Source organism: Stenella coeruleoalba (assembly GCF_951394435.1).
Source record: "Stenella coeruleoalba genome assembly, contig: scaffold_78, whole genome shotgun sequence".
In the NCBI taxonomy this organism is placed as follows: domain Eukaryota; kingdom Metazoa; phylum Chordata; class Mammalia; order Artiodactyla; family Delphinidae; genus Stenella; species Stenella coeruleoalba.
In genome coordinates, this window is record NW_027646200.1 from 163,988 (window position 1) to 188,985 (window position 24,998).

The following is a 24,998-nucleotide window of genomic DNA, read 5'->3' on the forward strand; positions in this document are numbered from 1 at the left end:
AGCGTGCCGTGCCGGAACCAGATTAGGGCCTGAAGCCATCCTGCGGTGTTGCGGCCAGGTCACAAGAAAGCGAGTTGAAGAAAGGAGCTCAGGGGCACTGTAATTCACAAACCTGCAGAGTTATAAATGACAGCTATCGTCCAAAAATAGACTGAAGTAAGGCTGCCAAGAGGACTTGAAAGCGGGGCAGAATTGCAGGAAACCGATTTCAGGAGGTAGACTGGAATTGCAGTGAAAGCATAGGAAAAGAGGCAGAACGTCCACAATGATGCACTTGGCCAAAAAGGGCGTATGTGTTTTTTCCTCAATATATACAGGAAAAAACGCATACGCCCTTTTTGGCCAACCAAGCAAGCTTGCAAAGGAAATCTGCACTACAATGAAGTCTCACTTCCCCCCGGTCAAAAGGGCCATCTGAAAAAAGTGTAAAATCCAGAAAGGCAGGACAGGCCATGGAGAACTGGGAGCCTTGTTATGCTGATGGGCGGGATGTAAATTGCCAACAACCACTCGGGAGAAGTGTATGGTGTTTCCTGAAACATCTAAAAAACAAAGCAACAGAACCTAGGGCACTTCCACTTATGGTCCTATAGCTTAGGGAAATTAAAATCAAAAAGACACAGCCACCCCAAAGTTTGGAACGGCTCTGTTTACAAGAACCTCATTTACAGTACAAGTTCAACATCGCAGAAAGTGAAAAATGGATAAAGAAGTTGTGGTATTTACTTACAAAGCAATATCACTCAGCAATGAAATCTGTGTCATCAGGCCCTTAGCAGCACAATGAGTGGATTCAGGTATGATGATTCTAACTGAAGTAAGTCACACAGAAAAAGAAACATCATAAGATATCAGTAATACACGGAATGTAAACTTGGCTACACAGGAACTGAATTACAGAACAGAACAGGGTCTCAAATTTAGAAAACCAACTTATGCTTGCTTAAGGGTAAAGGTGAGTTGGGGTGCTGCATAAAACCAGAGATTGAAATGAGCACAGATAAAGTTCCTTAAGTCAAATATGGAATAGACAAGAGCTACTCCTTGCTCAACGAAATGGACTCAACACCCCATATTAAATGCCTAAGAATGTACCTGACTAGTAAGTATCTTAAAACCTATGGATTGCTATGTCTCCGAAAGAGAATCAAGCATGTGTACAGGGGCATAAACGCAGCAGTGATAGGATTGGAGAGGTTCGGTGAGCAAATGAAGACCCTTTGAAGTCATATTGCATGGTACCCATTACACGGGTCTCAACTCTCCAGGTTTAAGGTATTCTTCCTTCAGCTAAAACATGCATGTGGAACCCAGAGTATGATCAACCATGTGAACGGGAGACGTGTTCAAATATGTCTCAGTTTCCCTCCCCTGGTACTCGGGTGCAACATTCCAGACGCCTTACTAACACTCTCCCCACTTGGAGAGTCAGCGCCTTTAACCTCCTGTTTGGCCCAGTTTGCAATTTCTGCGGAAGATGAACAGGAATAGCGAGAACCAATGAGAGGCTAGCTGGAGGTGTCTGGACGGGCAAATTTAACTCTCATTTCCCACCAGGAAGAGGAAATAACCAAAGGCTCAGCGTGCCGTACCGGAACCAGATTAGGGCCTGAAGCCATCCTGCGGTGTTGCGGCCAGCTCAAAAGAAAGCGAGTTGAAGAAAGGAGCTCAGGGGCACTGTAATTCACAAACCTGCAGAGTTATAAATGACAGCTATCGTCCAAAAATAGACTGAAGTAAGGCTGCCAAGAGGACTTGAAAGCGGGGCAGAATTGCAGGAAACCGATTTCAGGAGGTAGACTGGAATTGCATTGAAAGCATAGGAAAAGAGGCAGAACGTCCACAATGATGCACTTGGCCAAAAAGGGCGTATGCGTTTTTTCCTGAATATATTCAGGAAAAAACGCATACGCCCTTTTTGGCCAACCAAGCAAGCTTGCAAAGGAAATCTGCACTACAATGAAGTCTCACTTCCCCCCGGTCAAAAGGGCCATCTGAAAAAAGTGTAAAATCCAGAAAGGCAGGACAGGCCATGGAGAACTGGGAGCCTTGTTATGCTGATGGGCGGGATGTAAATTGCCAACAACCACTCGGGAGAAGTGTATGGTGTTTCCTGAAACATCTAAAAAACAAAGCAACAGAACCTAGGGCACTTCCACTTATGGTCCTATAGCTTAGGGAAATTAAAATAAAAAAGACACAGCCACCCCAAAGTTTGGAACGGCTCTGTTTACAAGAACCTCGTTTACAGTACAAGTTCAACATCGCAGAAAGTGAAAAATGGATAAAGAAGTGGTGGTTTTACTTACAAAGCAATATCACTCAGCAATGAAATCTGTGTCATCAGGCCCTTAGCAGCACAATGAGTGGATTCAGGTATGATGATTCTAACTGAAGTAAGTCACACAGAAAAAGAAACATCATAAGATATCAGTAATACATGGAATGTAAACTTGGCTACACAGGAACTGAATTACAGAACAGAACAGGGTCTCAAATTTAGAAAACCAACTTATGCTTGCTTAAGGGTAAAGGTGAGTTGGGGTGCTGCATAAAACCAGAGATTGAAATGAGCACAGATAAAGTTCCTTAAGCCAAATATGGAATAGACAAGAGCTACTCCTTGCTCAACGAAATGGACTGAACACCGCATATTAAACGCCTAAGAATGTACCTGACTAGTAAGTATCTTAAAACCTATAGATTGCTATGACTCCGAAAGAGAATCAAGCATGTGTACAGGGGCATAAACGCAGCAGTGATAGGATTGGAGAGGTTCGGTGAGCAAATGAAGACCCTTTGAAGTCATATTGCATGGTACCCATTCCACGGGTTTCTACTACCCAGGTTTAAGGTATTCTTCCTTCAGCTAAAACATGCAGGTGGAACCTAGAGTATGATCAACCATGTGATCGGGAGACGTGTTCAAATATGTCTCAGTTTTCCTCCCCTTGTACTCGGGTGCAACATTCCAGACGCTTTACTAACACTCTCCCCACTTGGAGAGTCAGCGCCTTTAACCTCCTGTTTGGCCCAGTTTGCAATTTCTGCGGAAGATGAACAGGAATAGCGAGAACCAATGAGAGGCTAGCTGGAGGTGTCTGGACGGGCAAATTTAACTCTCATTTCCCACCAGGAAGAGGAATTAACCAAAGGTTAAGCATGCCGGGCCGGAACCAGATTAGGGCCTGAAGCCATCCTGCGGTGTTGCGGCCAGCTCAAAAGAAAGCGAGTTGAAGAAAGGAGCTCAGGGGCACTGTAATTCACAAACCTGCAGAGTTATAAATGACAGCTATCGTCCAAAAATAGACTGAAGTAAGGCTGCCAAGAGGACTTGAAAGCGGGGCAGAATTGCAGGAAACCGATTTCAGGAGGTAGACTGGAATTGCATTGAAAGCATAGGAAAAGAGGCAGAACGTCCACAATGATGCACTTGGCCAAAAAGGGCGTATGCGTTTTTTCCTGAATATATTCAGGAAAAAACGCATATGCACTTTTTGGCCAACCAAGCAAGCTTGCAAAGGAAATCTGCACTACAATGAAGTCTCACTTCCCCCCGGTCAAAAGGGCCATCTGAAAAAAGTGTAAAATCCAGAAAGGCAGGACAGGCCATGGAGAACTGGGAGCCTTGTTATGCTGATGGGCGGGATGTAAATTGCCAACAACCACTCGGGAGAAGTGTATGGTGTTTCCTGAAACATCTAAAAAACAAAGCAACAGAACCTAGGGCACTTCCACTTATGGTCCTATAGCTTAGGGAAATTAAAATCAAAAAGACACAGCCACCCCAAAGTTTGGAACGGCTCTGTTTACAAGAACCTCGTTTACAGTACAAGTTCAACATCGCAGAAAGTGAAAAATGGATAAAGAAGTTGTGGTATTTACTTACAAAGCAATATCACTCAGCAATGAAATCTGTGTCATCAGGCCCTTAGCAGCACAATGAGTGGATTCAGGTATGATGATTCTAACTGAAATAAGTCACACAGAAAAAGAAACATCATAAGATATCAGTAATACACGGAATGTAAACTTTGCTACACAGGAACTGAATTACAGAACAGAACAGGGTCTCAAATTTAGAAAACCAACTTATGCTTGCTTAAGGGTAAAGGTGAGTTGGGTTGCTGCATAAAACCAGAGATTGAAATGAGCACAGATAAAGTTCCTTAAGTCAAATATGGAATAGACAAGAGCTACTCCTTGCTCAACGAAATGGACTCAACACCGCATATTAAACGCCTAAGAATGTACCTGACTAGTAAGTATCTTAAAACCTATGGATTGCTATGTCTCCGAAAGAGAATCAAGCATGTGTACAGGGGCATAAACGCAGCAGTGATAGGATTGGAGAGGTTCGGTGAGCAAATGAAGACCCTTTGAAGTCATATTGCATGGTACCCATTACACGGGTCTTAACTCTCCAGGTTTAAGGTATTCTTCCTTCAGCTAAAACATGCATGTGGAACCCAAGTATGATCAACCATGTGAACGGGAGACGTGTTCAAATATGTCTCAGTTTTCCTCCCTGGTACTCGGGTGCAACACTCCAGACGCTTTACTAACACTCTCCCCACTTGGAGAGTCAGCGCCTTTAACCTCCTGTTTGGCCCAGTTTGCAATTTCTGCGGAAGATGAACAGGAATAGCGAGAACCAATGAGAGACTAGCTGGAGGTGTCTGGACGGGCAAATTTAACTCTCATTTCCCACCAGGAAGAGGAAATAACCAAAGGCTCAGCGTGCCGTGCAGGAACCAGATTAGGGCCTGAAGCCATCCTGCGGTGTTGCGGCCAGGTCACAAGAAAGCAAGTTGAAGAAAGGAGCTCAGGGGCACTGTAATTCACAAACCTGCAGACTTATAAATGACAGCTATCGTCCAAAAATAGACTGAAGTAAGGCTGCCAAGAGGACTTGAAAGCGGGGCAGAATTGCAGGAAACCGATTTCAGGAGGTAGACTGGAATTGCATTGAAAGCATAGGAAAAGAGGCAGAACGTCCACAATGATGCACTTGGCCAAAAAGGGCGTATGCGTTTTTTCCTGAATATATTCAGGAAAAAACGCATACACCCTTTTTGGCCAACCAAGCAAGCTTGCAAAGGAAATCTGCACTACAATGAAGTCTCACATCCCCCCAGTCAAAAGGGCCATCTGAAAAAAGTGTAAAATCCAGAAAGGCAGGACAGGCCATGGAGAACTGGGAGCCTTGTTATGCTGATGGGCGGGATGTAAATTGCCAACAACCACTCGGGAGAAGTGTATGGTGTTTCCTGAAACATCTAAAAAACAAAGCAACAGAACCTAGGGAACTTCCACTTATGGTCCTATAGATTAGGGAAATTAAAATCAAAAAGACACAGGCACGCCAAAGTTTGGAACGGCTCTGTTTACAAGAACCTCATTTACAGTACAAGTTCAACATCGCAGAAAGTGAAAAATGGATAAAGAAGTTGTGGTATTTACTTACAAAGCAATATCACTCAGCAATGAAATCTGTGTCTTCAGGCCCTTAGCAGCACAATGAATGGATTCAGGTATGATGATTCTAACTGAAATAAGTCACACAGAAAAAGAAACATCATAAGATATCAGTAATACACGGAATGTAAACTTGGCTACACAGGAACTGAATTACAGAACAGAACAGGGTCTCAAATTTAGAAAACCAACTTATGCTTGCTTAAGGGTAAAGGTGAGTTGGGGTGCTGCATAAAACCAGAGATTGCAATGAGCACAGATAAAGTTCCTTAAGCCAAATATGGAATAGACAAGAGCTACTCCTTGCTCAACGAAATGGACTCAACACCCCATATTAAACGCCTAAGAATGTTCCTGACTAGTAAGTATCTTAAAACCTATGGATTGCTATGTCTCCGAAAGAGAATCAAGCATGTGTACAGGGGCATAAACGCAGCAGTGATAGGATTGGAGAGGTTCGGTGAGCAAATGAAGACCCTTTGAAGTCATATTGCATGGTACCCATTCCACGGGTTTCAACTACCCAGGTTTAAGGTATTCTTCCTTCAGCTAAAACATGCATGTGGAACCTAGAGTATGATCAACCATGTGATCGGGAGACGTGTTCAAATATGTCTTAGTTTTCGTACCCTTGTACTCGGGTGCAACATTCCAGACGCTTTACTAACACTCTCCCCACTTGGAGAGTCAGTCCCTTTAACCTCCTGTTTGGCCCAGTTTGCAATTTCTGCGGAAGATGAACAGGAATAGCGAAAACCAATGAGAGACTAGCTGGAGGTGTTTGGACGGGCAAATTTAACTCTCATTTCCCACCAGGAAGAGGAATTAACCAAAGGCTCAGCGTGCCGTGCCGGAACCAGATTAGGGCCTGAAGCCATCCTGCGGTGTTGCGGCCAGGTCACAAGAAAGCGAGTTGAAGAAAGGAGCTCAGGGGCACTGTAATTCACAAACCTGCAGAGTTATAAATGACAGCTATCGTCCAAAAATAGACTGAAGTAAGGCTGCCAAGAGGACTTGAAAGCGGGGCAGAATTGCAGGAAACCGATTTCAGGAGGTAGACTGGAATTGCAGTGAAAGCATAGGAAAAGAGGCAGAACGTCCACAATGATGCACTTGGCCAAAAAGGGCGTATGTGTTTTTTCCTCAATATATACAGGAAAAAACGCATACGCCCTTTTTGGCCAACCAAGCAAGCTTGCAAAGGAAATCTGCACTACAATGAAGTCTCACTTCCCCCCGGTCAAAAGGGCCATCTGAAAAAAGTGTAAAATCCAGAAAGGCAGGACAGGCCATGGAGAACTGGGAGCCTTGTTATGCTGATGGGCGGGATGTAAATTGCCAACAACCACTCGGGAGAAGTGTATGGTGTTTCCTGAAACATCTAAAAAACAAAGCAACAGAACCTAGGGCACTTCCACTTATGGTCCTATAGCTTAGGGAAATTAAAATAAAAAAGACACAGCCACCCCAAAGTTTGGAACGGCTCTGTTTACAAGAACCTCGTTTACAGTACAAGTTCAACATCGCAGAAAGTGAAAAATGGATAAAGAAGTGGTGGTTTTACTTACAAAGCAATATCACTCAGCAATGAAATCTGTGTCATCAGGCCCTTAGCAGCACAATGAGTGGATTCAGGTATGATGATTCTAACTGAAGTAAGTCACACAGAAAAAGAAACATCATAAGATATCAGTAATACATGGAATGTAAACTTGGCTACACAGGAACTGAATTACAGAACAGAACAGGGTCTCAAATTTAGAAAACCAACTTATGCTTGCTTAAGGGTAAAGGTGAGTTGGGGTGCTGCATAAAACCAGAGATTGAAATGAGCACAGATAAAGTTCCTTAAGCCAAATATGGAATAGACAAGAGCTACTCCTTGCTCAACGAAATGGACTCAACACCGCATATTAAACGCCTAAGAATGTACCTGACTAGTAAGTATCTTAAAACCTATAGATTGCTATGACTCCGAAAGAGAATCAAGCATGTGTACAGGGGCATAAACGCAGCAGTGATAGGATTGGAGAGGTTCGGTGAGCAAATGAAGACCCTTTGAAGTCATATTGCATGGTACCCATTCCATGGGTTTCTACTACCCAGGTTTAAGGTATTCTTCCTTCAGCTAAAACATGCAGGTGGAACCTAGAGTATGATCAACCATGTGATCGGGAGACGTGTTCAAATATGTCTCAGTTTTCCTCCCCTTGTACTCGGGTGCAACATTCCAGACGCTTTACTAACACTCTCCCCACTTGGAGAGTCAGCGCCTTTAACCTCCTGTTTGGCCCAGTTTGCAATTTCTGCGGAAGATGAACAGGAATAGCGAGAACCAATGAGAGGCTAGCTGGAGGTGTCTGGACGGGCAAATTTAACTCTCATTTCCCACCAGGAAGAGGAATTAACCAAAGGTTAAGCATGCCGGGCCGGAACCAGATTAGGGCCTGAAGCCATCCTGCGGTGTTGCGGCCAGCTCAAAAGAAAGCGAGTTGAAGAAAGGAGCTCAGGGGCACTGTAATTCACAAACCTGCAGAGTTATAAATGACAGCTATCGTCCAAAAATAGACTGAAGTAAGGCTGCCAAGAGGACTTGAAAGCGGGGCAGAATTGCAGGAAACCGATTTCAGGAGGTAGACTGGAATTGCATTGAAAGCATAGGAAAAGAGGCAGAACGTCCACAATGATGCACTTGGCCAAAAAGGGCGTATGCGTTTTTTCCTGAATATATTCAGGAAAAAACGCATATGCACTTTTTGGCCAACCAAGCAAGCTTGCAAAGGAAATCTGCACTACAATGAAGTCTCACTTCCCCCCGGTCAAAAGGGCCATCTGAAAAAAGTGTAAAATCCAGAAAGGCAGGACAGGCCATGGAGAACTGGGAGCCTTGTTATGCTGATGGGCGGGATGTAAATTGCCAACAACCACTCGGGAGAAGTGTATGGTGTTTCCTGAAACATCTAAAAAACAAAGCAACAGAACCTAGGGCACTTCCACTTATGGTCCTATAGCTTAGGGAAATTAAAATCAAAAAGACACAGCCACCCCAAAGTTTGGAACGGCTCTGTTTACAAGAACCTCGTTTACAGTACAAGTTGAACATCGCAGAAACTGAAAAATGGATAAAGAAGTTGTGGTATTTACTTACAAAGCAATATCACTCAGCAATGAAATCTGTGTCATCAGGCCCTTAGCAGCACAATGAGTGGATTCAGGTATGATGATTCTAACTGAAGTAAGTCACACAGAAAAAGAAACATCATAACATATCAGTAATACACGGAATGTAAACTTGGCTACACAGGAACTGAATTACAGAACAGAACAGGGTCTCAAATTTAGAAAACCAACTTATGCTTGCTTAAGGGTAAAGGTGAGGTGGGGTGCTGCATAAAACCAGAGATTGAAATGAGCACAGATAAAGTTCCTTAAGTCAATTATGGAATAGACAAGAGCTACTCCTTGCTCAACGAAATGGACTCAACACCCCATATTAAATGCCTAAGAATGTACCTGACTAGTAAGTATCTTAAAACCTATGGATTGCTATGTCTCCGAAAGAGAATCAAGCATGTGTACAGGGGCATAAACGCAGCAGTGATAGGATTGGAGAGGTTCGGTGAGCAAATGAAGACCCTTTGAAGTCATATTGCATGGTACCCATTACACGGGTCTCAACTCTCCAGGTTTAAGGTATTCTTCCTTCAGCTAAAACATGCATGTGGAACCCAGAGTATGATCAACCATGTGAACGGGAGACGTGTTCAAATATGTCTCAGTTTCCCTCCCCTGGTACTCGGGTGCAACACTCCAGACGCTTTACTAACACTCTCCCCACTTGGAGAGTCAACGCCTTTAACCTCCTGTTTGGCCCAGTTTGCAATTTCTGCGGAAGATGAACAGGAATAGCGAGAACCAATGAGAGGCTAGCTGGAGGTGTCTGGACGGGCAAATTTAACTCTCATTTCCCACCAGGAAGAGGAAATAACCAAAGGCTCAGCGTGCCGTACCGGAACCAGACTAGGGCCTGAAGCCATCCTGCGGTGTTGCGGCCAGCTGAAAAGAAAGCGAGTTGAAGAAAGGAGCTCAGGGGCACTGTAATTCACAAACCTGCAGAGTTATAAATGACAGCTATCGTCCAAAAATAGACTGAAGTAAGGCTGCCAAGAGGACTTGAAAGCGGGGCAGAATTGCAGGAAACCGATTTCAGGAGGTAGACTGGAATTGCAGTGAAAGCATAGGAAAAGAGGCAGAACGTCCACAATGATGCACTTGGCCAAAAAGGGCGTATGCGTTTTTTCCTGAATATATTCAGGAAAAAACGCATACGCCCTTTTTGGCCAACCAAGCAAGCTTGCAAAGGAAATCTGCACTACAATGAAGTCTCACTTCCCCCCGGTCAAAAGGGCCATCTGAAAAAAGTGTAAAATCCAGAAAGGCAGGACAGGCCATGGAGAACTGGGAGCCTTGTTATGCTGATGGGCGGGATGTAAATTGCCAACAACCACTCGGGAGAAGTGTATGGTGTTTCCTGAAACATCTAAAAAACAAAGCAACAGAACCTAGGGCACTTCCACTTATGGTCCTATAGCTTAGGGAAATTAAAATCAAAAAGACACAGCCACCCCAAAGTTTGGAACGGCTCTGTTTACAAGAACCTCGTTTACAGTACAAGTTCAACATCGCAGAAAGTGAAAAATGGATAAAGAAGTGGTGGTTTTACTTACAAAGCAATATCACTCAGCAATGAAATCTGTGTCATCAGGCCCTTAGCAGCACAATGAGTGGATTCAGGTATGATGATTCTAACTGAAGTAAGTCACACAGAAAAAGAAACATCATAAGATATCAGTAATACATGGAATGTAAACTTGGCTACACAGGAACTGAATTACAGAACAGAACAGGGTCTCAAATTTAGAAAACCAACTTATGCTTGCTTAAGGGTAAAGGTGAGTTGGGGTGCTGCATAAAACCAGAGATTGAAATGAGCACAGATAAAGTTCCTTAAGCCAAATATGGAATAGACAAGAGCTACTCCTTGCTCAACGAAATGGACTGAACACCGCATATTAAACGCCTAAGAATGTACCTGACTAGTAAGTATCTTAAAACCTATAGATTGCTATGACTCCGAAAGAGAATCAAGCATGTGTACAGGGGCATAAACGCAGCAGTGATAGGATTGGAGAGGTTCGGTGAGCAAATGAAGACCCTTTGAAGTCATATTGCATGGTACCCATTCCACGGGTTTCTACTACCCAGGTTTAAGGTATTCTTCCTTCAGCTAAAACATGCAGGTGGAACCTAGAGTATGATCAACCATGTGATCGGGAGACGTGTTCAAATATGTCTCAGTTTTCCTCCCCTTGTACTCGGGTGCAACATTCCAGACGCTTTACTAACACTCTCCCCACTTGGAGAGTCAGCGCCTTTAACCTCCTGTTTTGCCCAGTTTGCAATTTCTGCGGAAGATGAACAGGAATAGCGAGAACCAATGAGAGGCTAGCTGGAGGTGTCTGGACGGGCAAATTTAACTCTCATTTCCCACCAGGAAGAGGAATTAACCAAAGGTTAAGCATGCCGGGCCGGAACCAGATTAGGGCCTGAAGCCATCCTGCGGTGTTGCGGCCAGCTCAAAAGAAAGCGAGTTGAAGAAAGGAGCTCAGGGGCACTGTAATTCACAAACCTGCAGAGTTATAAATGACAGCTATCGTCCAAAAATAGACTGAAGTAAGGCTGCCAAGAGGACTTGAAAGCGGGGCAGAATTGCAGGAAACCGATTTCAGGAGGTAGACTGGAATTGCATTGAAAGCATAGGAAAAGAGGCAGAACGTCCACAATGATGCACTTGGCCAAAAAGGGCGTATGCGTTTTTTCCTGAATATATTCAGGAAAAAACGCATATGCACTTTTTGGCCAACCAAGCAAGCTTGCAAAGGAAATCTGCACTACAATGAAGTCTCACTTCCCCCCGGTCAAAAGGGCCATCTGAAAAAAGTGTAAAATCCAGAAAGGCAAGACAGGCCATGGAGAACTGGGAGCCTTGTTATGCTGATGGGCGGGATGTAAATTGCCAACAACCACTCGGGAGAAGTGTATGGTGTTTCCTGAAACATCTAAAAAACAAAGCAACAGAACCTAGGGCACTTCCACTTATGGTCCTATAGCTTAGGGAAATTAAAATCAAAAAGACACAGCCACCCCAAAGTTTGGAACGGCTCTGTTTACAAGAACCTCGTTTACAGTACAAGTTCAACATCGCAGAAAGTGAAAAATGGATAAAGAAGTTGTGGTATTTACTTACAAAGCAATATCACTCAGCAATGAAATCTGTGTCATCAGGCCCTTAGCAGCACAGTAAGTGGATTCAGGTATGATGATTCTAACTGAAATAAGTCACACAGAAAAAGAAACATCATAAGATATCAGTAATACACGGAATGTAAACTTGGCTACACAGGAACTGAATTACAGAACAGAACAGGGTCTCAAATTTACGAAACCAACTTATTCTTGCTTAAGGGTAAAGGTGAGTTGGGGTGCTGCATAAAACCAGAGATTGAAATGAGCACAGATAAATTTCCTTAAGCCAAATATGGAATAGACAAGAGCTACTCCTTGCTCAACGAAATGGACTCAACACCGCATATTAAACGCCTAAGAATGTACCTGACTAGTAAGTATCTTAAAACCTATGGATTGCTATGTCTCCGAAAGAGAATCAAGCATGTGTACAGGGGCATAATCTAGCAGTGATAAGATTGGAGAGGTTTGGTGAGCAAATGAAGACCCTTTGAAGTCATATTGCATGGTAACCATTACACGGGTCTTAACTCTCCAGTTTTAAGGTATTCTTCCTTCAGCTAAAACATGCATGTGGAACCCAAGTATGATCAACCATGTGAACGGGAGACGTGTTCAAATATGTCTCAGTTTTCCTCCCCTGGTACTCGGGTGCAACATTCCAGATGCTTTACTAACACTCTCCCCACTTGGAGAGTCAGCGCCTTTAACCTCCTGTTTGGCCCAGTTTGCAATTTCTGCGGAAGATGAACAGGAATAGCGAGAACCAATGAGAGACTAGCTGGAGGTGTCTGGACGGGCAAATTTAACTCTCATTTCCCACCAGGAAAAGGAAATAACAAAAGGCTCAGCATGCCATGCCGGAACCAGATTAGGGCCTGAAGCCATCCTGCGGTGTTGCGGCCAGGTCACAAGAAAGCAAGTTGAAGAAAGGAGCTCAGGGACACTGTAATTCACAAACCTGCAGAGTTATAAATGACAGCTATCGTCCAAAAATAGACTGAAGTAAGGCTGCCAAGAGGACTTGAAAGCGGGGCAGAATTGCAGGAAACCGATTTCAGGAGGTAGACTGGAATTGCATTGAAAGCATAGGAAAAGAGGCAGAACGTCCACAATGATGCACTTGGCCAAAAAGGGCGTATGCGTTTTTTCCTGAATATATTCAGGAAAAAACGCATACGCCCTTTTTGGCCAACAAAGCAAGCTTGCAAAGGAAATCTGCACTACAATGAAGTCTCACTTCCCCCCGGTCAAAAGGGCCATCTGAAAAAAGTGTAAAATCCAGAAAGGCAGGACAGGCCATGGAGAACTGGGAGCCTTGTTATGCTGATGGGCGGGATGTAAATTGCCAACAACCACTCGGGAGAAGTGTATGGTGTTTCCTGAAACATCTAAAAAACAAAGCAACAGAACCTAGGGCACTTCCACTTATGGTCCTATAGCTTAGGGAAATTAAAATCAAAAAGACACAGCCACCCCAAAGTTTGGAACGGCTCTGTTTACAAGAACCTCGTTTACAGTACAAGTTCAACATCGCAGAAAGTGAAAAATGGATAAAGAAGTTGTGGTATTTACTTACAAAGCAATATCACTCAGCAATGAAATCTGTGTCATCAGGCCCTTAGCAGCACATTGAGTGGATTCAGGTATGATGATTCTAACTGAAGTAAGTCACACAGAAAAAGAAACATCATAAGATATCAGTAATACACGGAATGTAAACTTGGCTACACAGGAACTGAATTACAGAACAGAACAGGGACTCAAATTTAGAAAAACAACTTATGCTTGCTTAAGGGTAAACGTGAGTTGGGGTGCTGCATAAAACCAGAGATTGAAATGAGCACAGATAAAGTTCCTTAAGCCAAATATGGAATAGACAAGAGCTACTCCTTGCTCAACGAAATGGACTCAACACCGCATATTAAACGCCTAAGAATGTACCTGACTTGTAAGTATCTTAAAACCTATGGATTGCTATGTCTCCAAAAGAGAATCAAGCATGTGTACAGGGGCATAAACGCAGCAGTGATAGGATTGGAGAGGTTCGGTGAGCAAATGAAGACCCTTTGAAGTCATATTGCATGGTACCCATTCCACGGGTTTCAACTACCCAGGTTTAAGGTATTCTTCCTTCAGCTAAAACATGCATGTGGAACCTAGAGTATGATCAACCATGTGATCGGAAGACGTGTTCAAATATGTCTCAGTTTTCCTCCCCTGGTACTCGGGTGCAACATTCCAGACGCTTTACTAACACTCTCCCCACTTGGAGAGTCAGTCCCTTTAACCTCCTGTTTGGCCCAGTTTGCAATTTCTGCGGAAGATGAACAGGAATAGCGAGAACCAATGAGAGGCTAGCTGGAGGTGTTTGGACGGGCAAATTTAACTCTCATTTCCCACCAGGAAGAGGAATTAACCAAAGGCTCAGCATGCCGGGCCGGAACCAGATTAGGGCCTGAAGCCATCCTGCGGTGTTGCGGCCAGGTCACAAGAAAGCGAGTTGAAGAAAGGAGCTCAGGGGCACTGTAATTCACAAACCTGCAGAGTTATAAATGACAGCTATCGTCCAAAAATAGACTGAAGTAAGGCTGCCAAGAGGACTTGAAAGCGGGGCAGAATTGCAGGAAACCGATTTCAGGAGGTAGACTGGAATTGCATTGAAAGCATAGGAAAAGAGGCAGAACGTCCACAATGATGCACTTGGCCAAAAAGGGCGTATGCGTTTTTTCCTGAATATATTCAGGAAAAAACGCATACGCCCTTTTTGGCCAACCAAGCAAGCTTGCAAAGGAAATCTGCACTACAATGAAGTCTCACTTCCCCCCGGTCAAAAGGGCCATCTGAAAAAAGTGTAAAATCCAGAAAGGCAGGACAGGACACGGAGAACTGGGAGCCTTGTTATGCTGATGGGCGGGATGTAAATTGCCAACAGACACTTGGGAGAAGTGTATGGTGTTTCCTGAAACATCTAAAAAAAAAGCAACAGAGCCTAGGGCACTGCCACTTATGGTCCTATAGCTTAGGGAAATTAAAATCAAAAAGACACAGCCACCCCAAAGTTTGGAACGGCTCTGTTTACAAGATCCTCGTTTACAGTACAAGTTCAACATCGCAGAAAGTGAAAAATGGATAAAGAAGTTGTGGTATTCACTTACAAAGCAATATCACTCAGCAATGAAATCTATGTCATCAGGCCCTTAGCAGCACAATGAGTGGATTCAGGTATGATGATTCTAACTGAAATAAGTCACACAGAAAAAGAAACATCATAAGATATCAGTAATACACGGAATGGAAACTTGGCTACACAGGAACTGAATTACAGAACAGAACAGGGTCTCAAATTTAGAAAAGCAACTTATGCTTGCTTACGGGGAAAGGTGAGTTGGGGTGCTGCATAAAACCAGAGATTGAAATGAGCACAGATAAAGTTCCTTAAGCCAAATATGGAATAGACAAGAGCTACTCCTTGCTCAATGAAATGGACTCAACACCCCATATTAAACGCCTAAGAATGTACCTGACTAGTAAGTATCTTAAAACCTATGGATTGCTATGTCTCCGAAAGAGAATCAAGCATGTGTACAGGGGCATAAACGCAGCAGTGATAGGATTGGAGAGGTTTGGTGAGCAAATGAAGACCCTTTGAAGTCATATTGCATGGTACCCATTACACGGGTTTCAACTACCCAGGTTTTAGGTATTCTTCCTTCAGCTAAAACATGCATGTGGAACCCAGAGTATGATCAACCATGTGATCGGGAGACGTGTTCAAATATGTCTCAGTTTTCCTCCCCTGGTACTCGGGTGCAACATTCCAGACGCTTTACTAACACTCTCCCCACTTGGAGAGTCAGTCCCTTTAACCTCCTGTTTGGCCCAGTTTGCAATTTCTGCGGAAGATGAACAGGAATAGCGAGAACCAATGAGAGGCTAGCTGGAGGTGTCTGGAGGGGCAAATTTAACTCTCATTTCCCACCAGGAAGAGGAATTAACCAAAGGCTCAGCATGCCGGGCCGGAACCAGATTAGGGCCTGAAGCCATCCTGCGGTGTTGCGGCCAGGTCACAAGAAAGCGAGTTGAAGAAAGGAGCTCAGGGGCACTGTAATTCACAAACCTGCAGAGTTATAAATGACAGCTATCGTCCAAAAATAGACTGAAGTAAGGCTGCCAAGAGGACTTGAAAGCGGGGAAGAATTGCAGGAAACCGATTTCAGGAGGTAGACTGGAATTGCATTGAAAGCATAGGAAAAGAGGCAGAACGTCCACAATGATGCACTTGGCCAAAAAGGGCGTATGCGTTTTTTCCTGAATATATTCAGGAAAAAACGCATACGCCCTTTTTGGCCAACCAAGCAAGCTTGCAAAGGAAATCTGCACTACAATGAAGTCTCACTTCCCCCCGGTCAAAAGGGCCATCTGAAAAAAGTGTAAAATCCAGAAAGGCAGGACAGGCCATGGAGAACTGGGAGCCTTGTTATGCTGATGGGCGGGATGTAAATTGCCAACAACCACTCGGGAGAAGTGTATGGTGTTTCCTGAAACATCTAAAAAACAAAGCAACAGAGCCTAGGGCACTTCCACTTATGGTCCTATAGCTTAGGGAAATTAAAATCAAAAAGACACAGCCACCCCAAAGTTTGGGACGCCTCCGTTTACAAGAACCTCGTTTACCGTACAAGTTCAATATCACAGAAAGTGAAAAATGGATAAAGAACTTGTGGTACTTATGTACAATGCAGTATCACTCAGCAATGAAATCTATGTCATCAGGCCCGTAGCAGCATAATGAGTGGATTCAGGTACGATGATTCTAACTGAAATAAGTCACACAGAAAAAGAAACATCATAAGATATCACTAATACACGGAATGTAAACTTGGCTACACATGAACTGAATTACAGAACAGAACAGGGTCTCAAATTTAGAAAACCAACTTATGCTTGCTTAAGGGGAAACGTGAATTGGGGTGCTACATAAAACCAGAGATTGAAATGAGCACAGATAAAGTTCCTTAAGTCAAATATGGAATAGACAAGAGCTACTCCTTGCTCAACGAAATGGACTCAACACCCCATATTAAACGCCTAAGAATGTACCTGACTAGTAAGTATCTTAAAACCTATGGATTGCTATGTCTCCAAAAGAGAATCAAGCGTGTGTACAGGGGCATAAACGCAGCAGTGATAGGATTGGAGAGGTTCGGTGAGCAAATGAAGACCCTTTGAAGTCATATTGCATGGTACCCATTACACGGGTCTCAACTCTCCAGGTTTAAGGTATTCTTCCTTCAGCTAAAACATGCATGTGGAACCCAGAGTATGATCAACCATGTGAATGGGAGACGTGTTCAAATATGTCTCAGTTTTCCTCCCCTGGTACTCGGGTGCAACATTCCAGACGCTTTACTAACACTCTCCCGACTTGGAGAGTCAGTCCCTTTAACCTCCTGTTTGGCCCAGTTTGCAATTTCTGCGGAAGATGAACAGGAATAGCGAGAACCAATGAGAGACTAGCTGGAGGTGTCTGAACGGGCAAATTTTACTCTCATTTCCCACCAGGAAGAGGAATTAACCAAAGGCTCAGCATGCCGGGCCGGAACCAGATTAGGGCCTGAAGCCATCCTGCGGTGTTGCGTCCAGGTCACAAGAAAGCGAGTTGAAGAAAGGAGCTCAGGGGCACTGTAATTCACAAACCTGCAGAGTTATAAATGACAGCTATCGTCCAAAAATATACTGAAGTAAGGCTGCCAAGAGGACTTGAAAGCGGGGCAGAATTGCAGGAAACCGATTTCAGGAGGTAGACTGGAATTGCATTGAAAGCATAGGAAAAGAGGCAGAACGTCCACAATGATGCACTTGGCCAAAAAAGGCGTATGCGTTTTTTCCTGAATATATTCAGGAAAAAACGCATACGCCCTTTTTGGCCAACCAAGCAAGCTTGCAAAGGAAATCTGCACTACAATGAAGTCTCACTTCCTCCCGGTCAAAAGGGCCAACTGAAAAAAGTGTAAAATCCAGAAAGGCAACAGGCCATTGAGAACTGGGAGCCTTGTTATGCTGATGGGCGGGATGTAAATTGCCAACAGACACTCGGGAGAAGTGTATGGTGTTTCCTGAAACATCTAAAAAACAAAGCAACAGAGCCTAGGGCACTTCCACTTATGGTCCTATAGCTTAGGGAAATTAAAATCAAAAAGACACAGCCACCCCAAAGTTTGGAACGGCTCTGTTTACAAGAACCTCGTTTACAGTACAAGTTCAACATCGCAGAAAGTGAAAAATGGATAAAGAACTTGTGGTACTTACGTACAATGCAGTATCACTCAGCAATGAAATCTATGTCATCAGGCCTGTAGCAGCATAATGAGTAGATTCAGGTACGATGATTCTAACTGAAATAAGTCACACAGAAAAAGAAACATCATAAGATATCACTAATACACGGAATGTAAACTTGGCTACACAGGAACTGAATTCCAAAACAGAACAGGTTCTCAAATTTAGAAAACCAACTTATGCTTGCTTAAGGGGAAAGGTGAGTTGGGTTGCTGCATAAAACCAGAGATTGAAATGAGCACAGATAAAGTTCCTTAAGCCAAATATGGAATAGACAAGAGCTACTCCTTGCTCAACAAAATGGACTCAACACCGCATATTAAACGCCTAAGAATGTACCTGACTAGTAAGTATCTTAAAACCTATGGATTGCTATGTCTCCGAAAGAGAATCAAGCATGTGTACAGGGGCATAAACGCAGCAGTGATAGGATTGGAGAGGTTTGGTGAGCCAATGAAGACCCTTTGAAGTCATATTGCATGGTACCCATTACACAGGTTTCAACTACCCAGGGTTTAGGTATTCTTCCTTCAGCTAAAGCATGCATGTGGAACCCAGAGTATGATCAACCATGTGATCGGGAGACGTGTTCAAATATGTCTCAGTTTTCCTCCCCTGGTACTCGGGTGCAACATTCCAGACGCTTTACTAACACTCTCCCCACTTGGAGAGTCAGTCCCTTTAACCTCCTGTTTGGCACAGTTTGCAATTTCTGCGGAAGATGAACAGGAATAGCGAGAACCAATGAGAGACTAGCTGGAGGTGTCTGGACGGGCAAATTTAACTCTCATTTCCCACCAGGAAGAGGAATTAACCAAAGGCTCAGCATGCCGGGCCGGAACCAGATTAGGGCCTGAAGCCATCCTGCGGTGTTGCGGCCAGGTCACAAGAAAGCGAGTTGAAGAAAGGAGCTCAGGGGCACTGTAATTCACAAACCTGCAGAGTTATAAATGACAGCTATCGTCCAAAAATAGACTGAAGTAAGGCTGCCAAGAGGACTTGAAAGCGGGGCAGAATTGCAGGAAACCGATTTCAGGAGGTAGACTGGAATTGCATTGAAAGCATAGGAAAAGAGGCAGAACGTCCACAATGATGCACTTGGCCAAAAAGGGCGTATGCGTTTTTTCCTGAATATATTCAGGAAAAAACGCATACGCCCTTTTTGGCCAACCAAGCAAGCTTGCAAAGGAAATCTGCACTACAATGAAGTCTCACTTCCCCCCGGTCAAAAGGGCCATCTGAAAAAAGTGTAAAATCCAGAAAGGCAGGACAGGCCATGGAGAACTGGGAGCCTTGTTATGCTGATGGGCGGGATGTAAATTGCCAACAGACACTTGGGAGAAGTGTATGGTATTTCCTGAAACATCTAAAAAACAAAGCAACAGAGCCTAGGGCACTGCCACTTATGGTCCTATAGCTTAGGGAAATTAAAATCAAAAAGACACAGCCACCCCAAAGTTTGGGACGCCTCTGTTTACAAGAACCTCGTTTACAGTACAAGTTCAACATCGCAGAAAGTGAAAAATGGATAAAGAAGTTGTGGTATTTACTTACAAAGCAATATCACTCAGCAATGAAATCTATGTCATCAGGCCGTTAGCTTCACTATGAGTGGATTCAGGTATGATGATTCTAACTGAAATAAGTCACACAGAAAAAGAAACATCATAAGATATCATTAATACACGGAATGTAAACTTGGCTACACAGGAACTGAATTACAGAACAGAACAGGGTCTCAAATTTAGAAAACCAACTTATGCTTGCTTAAGGGTAAAGGTGAGTTGGGGTGCTGCATAAAACCAGAGATTGAAATGAGCACAGATAAAGTTCCTTAAGTCAAATATGGAATAGACAAGAGCTACTCCTTGCTCAACGAAATGGACTCAACACCGCATATTAAACGCCTACGAATGTTCCTGACTAGTAAGTATCGTAAAACCTATGGATTGCTATGTCTCCAAAAGAGAATCAAGCATGTGTACAGGGGCATAAACGCAGCAGTGATAGGATTGGAGAGGTTCGGTGAGCAAATGAAGACCCTTTGAAGTCATATTGCATGGTACCCATTACACGGGTCTCAACTCTCCAGGTTTAAGGTATTCTTCCTTCAGCTAAAACATGCATGTGGAACCCAAGTATGATCAACCATGTGAACGGGAGACGTGTTCAAATATGTCTCAGTTTTCCTCCCCTGGTACTCGGGTGCAACATTCCAGACGCTTTACTAACACTCTCCCGACTTGGAGACTCAGTCCCTTTAACCTCCTGTTTGGCACAGTTTGCAATTTCAGCGGAAGATGAACAGGAATAGCGAGAACCAATGAGAGGCTAGCTGGAGGTGTCTGGACGGGCAAATTTAACTCTCATTTCCCAACAGGAAGAGGAAATAACCAAAGGCTCAGCGTGCCGTACCGGAACCAGATTAGGGCCTGAAGCCATCCTGCGGTGTTGCGGCCAGCTCAAAAGAAAGCGAGTTGAAGAAAGGAGCTCAGGGGCACTGTAATTCACAAACCTGCAGAGTTATAAATGACAGCTATCGTCCAAAAATATACTGAAGTAAGGCTGCCAAGAGGACTTGAAAGCGGGGCAAAATTGCAGGAAACCGATTTCAGGAGGTAGACTGGAATTGCATTGAAAGCATAGGAAAAGAGGCAGAACGTCCACAATGATGCACTTGGCCAAAAAGGGCGTATGCGTTTTTTCCTGAGTATATTCAGGAAAAAACGCATACGCCCTTTTTGGCCAACCAAGCAAGCTTGCAAAGGAAATCTGCACTACAATGAAGTCTCACTTCCACCCGGTCAAAAGGGCCATCTGAAAAAAGTGTAAAATCCAGAAAGGCAGGACAGGCCATGGAGAACTGGGAGCCTTGTTATGCTGATGGGCGGGATGTAAATTGCCAACAACCACTCGGGAGAAGTGTATGGTGTTTCCTGAAACATCTAAAAAACAAAGCAACAGAGCCTAGGGCACTTCCACTTATGGTCCTATAGCTTAGGGAAATTAAAATCAAAAAGACACAGCCACCCCAAAGTTTGGAACGGCTCTGTTTACAAGAACCTCGTTTACAGTACAAGTTCAACATCGCAGAAAGTGAAAAATGGATAAAGAAGTTGTGGTATTTACTTACAAAGCAATATCACTCAGCAATGAAATCTGTGTCATCAGGCCCTTAGCAGCACAATGAGTGGATTCAGGTATGATGATTCTAACTGAAGTAAGTCACACAGAAAAAGAAACATCATAAGATATCAGTAATACACGGAATGTAAACTTGGCTACACAGGAACTGAATTACAGAACAGAACAGGGTCTCAAATTTAGAAAACCAACTAATGCTTGCTTAAGGGTAAAGGTGAGTTGGGGTGCTGCATAAAACCAGAGATTGAAATGAGCACAGATAAAGTTCCTTAAGTCAAATATGGAATAGACAAGAGCTACTCCTTGCTCAACGAAATGGACTCAACACTGCATATTAAACGCCTAAGAATGTACCTGACTAGTAAGTATCTTAAAACCTATGGATTGCTATGTCTCCGAAAGAGAATCAAGCATGTGTACAGGGGCATAAACGCAGCAGTGATAGGATTGGAGAGGTTCGGTGAGCAAATGAAGACCCTTTGAAGTCATATTGCATGGTACCCATTACACGGGTCTCAACTCTCCAGGTTTAAGGTATTCTTCCTTCAGCTAAAACATGCATGTGGAACCCAAGTATGATCAACCATGTGAACGGGAGACGTGTTCAAATATGTCTCAGTTTTCCTCCCCTGGTACTCGGGTGCAACATTCCAGACGCTTTACTAACACTCTCCCCACTTGGAGAGTCAGCGCCTTTAACCACCTGTTTGGCCCAGTTTGCAATTTCTGCGGAAGATGAACAGGAATAGCGAGAACCAATGAGAGGCTAGCTGGAGGTGTCTGGATGGGCAAATTTAACTCTCATTTCCCACCAGGAAGAGGAATTAACCAAAGGCTCAGCGTGCCGTGCCGGAACCAGATTAGGGCCTGAAGACATCGTGCGGTGTTGCGGCCAGGTCACAAGAAAGCGAGTTGAAGAAAGGAGCTCAGGGGCACTGTAATTCACAAACCTGCAGAGTTATAAATGACAGCTATCGTCCAAAAATAGACTGAAGTAAGGCTGCCAAGAGGACTTGAAAGCGGGGCAGAATTGCAGGAAACCGATTTCAGGAGGTAGACTGGAATTGCATTGAAAGCATAGGAAAAGAGGCAGAACGTCCACAATGAGGCACTTGGCCAAAAAGGGCGTATGCGTTTTTTCCTGAATATATTCAGGAAAAAACGCATACGCCCTTTTTGGCCAACCAAGCAAGCTTGCAAAGGAAATCTGCACTACAATGAAGTCTCACTTCCCCCCGGTCAAAAGGGCCATCTGAAAAAAGTGTAAAATCCAGAAAGGCAGGACAGGCCATGGAGAACTGGGAGCCTTGTTATGCTGATGGGCGGGATGTAAATTGCCAACAACCACTCGGGAGAAGTGTATGGTGTTTCCTGAAACATCTAAAAAACAAAGCAACAGAGCCTAGGGCACTGCCACTTATGGTCCTATAGCTTAGGGAAATTAAAATCAAAAAGACACAGCCACCCCAAAGTTTGGGACGCCTCTGTTTACAAGAACCTCGTTTACAGTACAAGTTCAACATCGCAGAAAGTGAAAAATGGATAAAGAAGTTGTGGTATTTACTTACAAAGCAATATCACTCAGCAATGAAATCTATGTCATCAGGCCCTTAGCATCACAATGAGTGGATTCAGGTATGATGATTCTAACTGAAGTAAGTCACACAGAAAAAGAAACATCATAAGATATCAGTAATACACGGAATGTAAACTTGGCTACACAGGAACTGAATTACAGAACAGAACAGGGTCTCAAATTTAGAAAACCAACTTATGCTTGCTTAAGGGGAAAGGTGAGTTGGGGTGCTGCGTAAAACCAGAGATTGAAATGAGCACAGATAAAGTTCCTTAAGCCAAATATGGAATAGACAAGAGCTACTGCTTGCTCAACGAAATGGACTCAACACCGCATATTAAACGTCTAAGAATGTACCTGACTTGTAAGTATCTTAAAACCTATGGATTACTATGTCTCCGAAAGAGAATCAAGCATGTGTACAGGGGCATAAACACAGCAGTGATAGGATTGGAGAGGTTCGGTGAGCAAATGAAGACCCTTTGAAGTCATATTGCATGGTACCCATTCCACGGGTTTCAACTACCCAGGTTTAAGGTATTCTTCCTTCAGCTAAAACATGCATGTGGAACCCAGAGTATGATCAACCATGTGAACGGGAGACGTGTTCAAATATGTCTCATTTTTCCTCCCCTGGTACTCGGGTGCAACATTCCAGACGCTTTACTAACACTCTCCCGACTTGGAGAGTCAGTCCCTTTAACCTCCTGTTTGGCCCAGTTTGCAATTTCTGCGGAAGATGAACAGGAATAGCGAGAACCAATGAGAGGCTAGCTGGAGGTGTCTGGACGGGCAAATTTAACTCTCATTTCCCACCAGGAAGAGGAATTAACCAAAGGCTCAGCGTGCCGTGCCGGAACCAGATTAGGGCCTGAAGCCATCCTGCGGTGTTGCGGCCAGGTCACAAGAAAGCGAGTTGAAGAAAGGAGCTCAGGGGCACTGTAATTCACAAACCTGCAGAGTTATAAATGACAGCTATCGTCCAAAAATAGACTGAAGTAAGGCTGCCAAGAGGACTTGAAAGCGGGGCAGAATTGCAGGAAACCGATTTCAGGAGGTAGACTGGAATTGCATTGAAAGCATAGGAAAAGAGGCAGAACGTCCACAATGATGCACTTGGCCAAAAAGGGCGTATGCGTTTTTTCCTGAATATATTCAGGAAAAAACGCATACGCCCTTTTTGGCCAACCAAGCAAGCTTGCAAAGGAAATCTGCACTACAATGAAGTCTCACTTCCCCCCAGTCAAAAGGGCCATCTGAAAAAAGTGTAAAATCCAGAAAGGCAGGACAGGCCATGGAGAACTGGGAGCCTAGTTATGCTGATGGGCGGGATGTAAATTGCCAACAACCACTCGGGAGAAGTGTATGGTGTTTCCTGAAACATCTAAAAAACAAAGCAACAGAGCCTAGGGCACTGCCACTTATGGTCCTATAGCTTAGGGAAATTAAAATCAAAAAGACACAGCCACCCCAAAGTTTGGGACGCCTCTGTTTACAAGAACCTCATTTACAGTACAAGTTCAACATCGCAGAAAGTGAAAAATGGATAAAGATGTTGTGGTATTTACTTACAAAACAATATCACTCAGCAATGAAATCTATGTCATCAGGCCCTTAGCATCACAATGAGTGGATTCAGGTATGATGATTCTAACTGAAATAAGTCACACAGAAAAAGAAACATCATAAGATATCAGTAATACACGGAATGTAAACTTGGCTACACAGAAACTGAATTACAGAACAGAACAGGGTCTCAAATTTAGAAAACCAACTTATGCTTGCTTAAGGGTAAAGGTGAGTTGGGGTGCTGCATAAAACCAGAGATTGAAATGAGCACAGATAAAGTTCCTTAAGTCAAATATGGAATAGACAAGAGCTACTCCTTGCTCAACGAAATGGACTCAACACCGCATATTAAACGCCTAAGAATGTACCTGACTAGTAAGTATCGTAAAACCTATGGATTGCTATGTCTCCAAAAGAGAATCAAGCATGTGTACAGGGGCATAAACGCAGCAGTGATAGGATTGGAGAGGTTCGGTGAGCAAATGAAGACCCTTTGAAGTCATATTGCATGGTACCCATTACACGGGTCTCAACTCTCCAGGTTTAAGGTATTCTTCCTTCATCTAAAACATGCATGTGGAAC

General features: G+C 43.7%; 1 long non-coding RNA gene across 6 annotated transcripts in view; it reads right to left on the reverse strand.

Annotated features, from left to right (window-relative positions):
* The window catches only part of LOC307181261, a 1,302,881-nt gene that overhangs the window by 113,631 nt on the left and 1,164,252 nt on the right, over window positions 1–24,998 (reverse strand). Inside the window, exon 6 of one of the 6 annotated variants that reach the window (XR_013826249.1) lies at window positions 18,094–18,178. The exons of 4 other annotated variants lie outside the window; for them this stretch is intronic. This is a non-coding gene — a long non-coding RNA (uncharacterized lncRNA). Of the gene's footprint in view, window positions 1–18,093; window positions 18,179–19,607; window positions 19,759–24,998 lie in introns of those variants that run through there. One more of the 6 variants, XR_013826250.1, reaches the window with a different exon arrangement.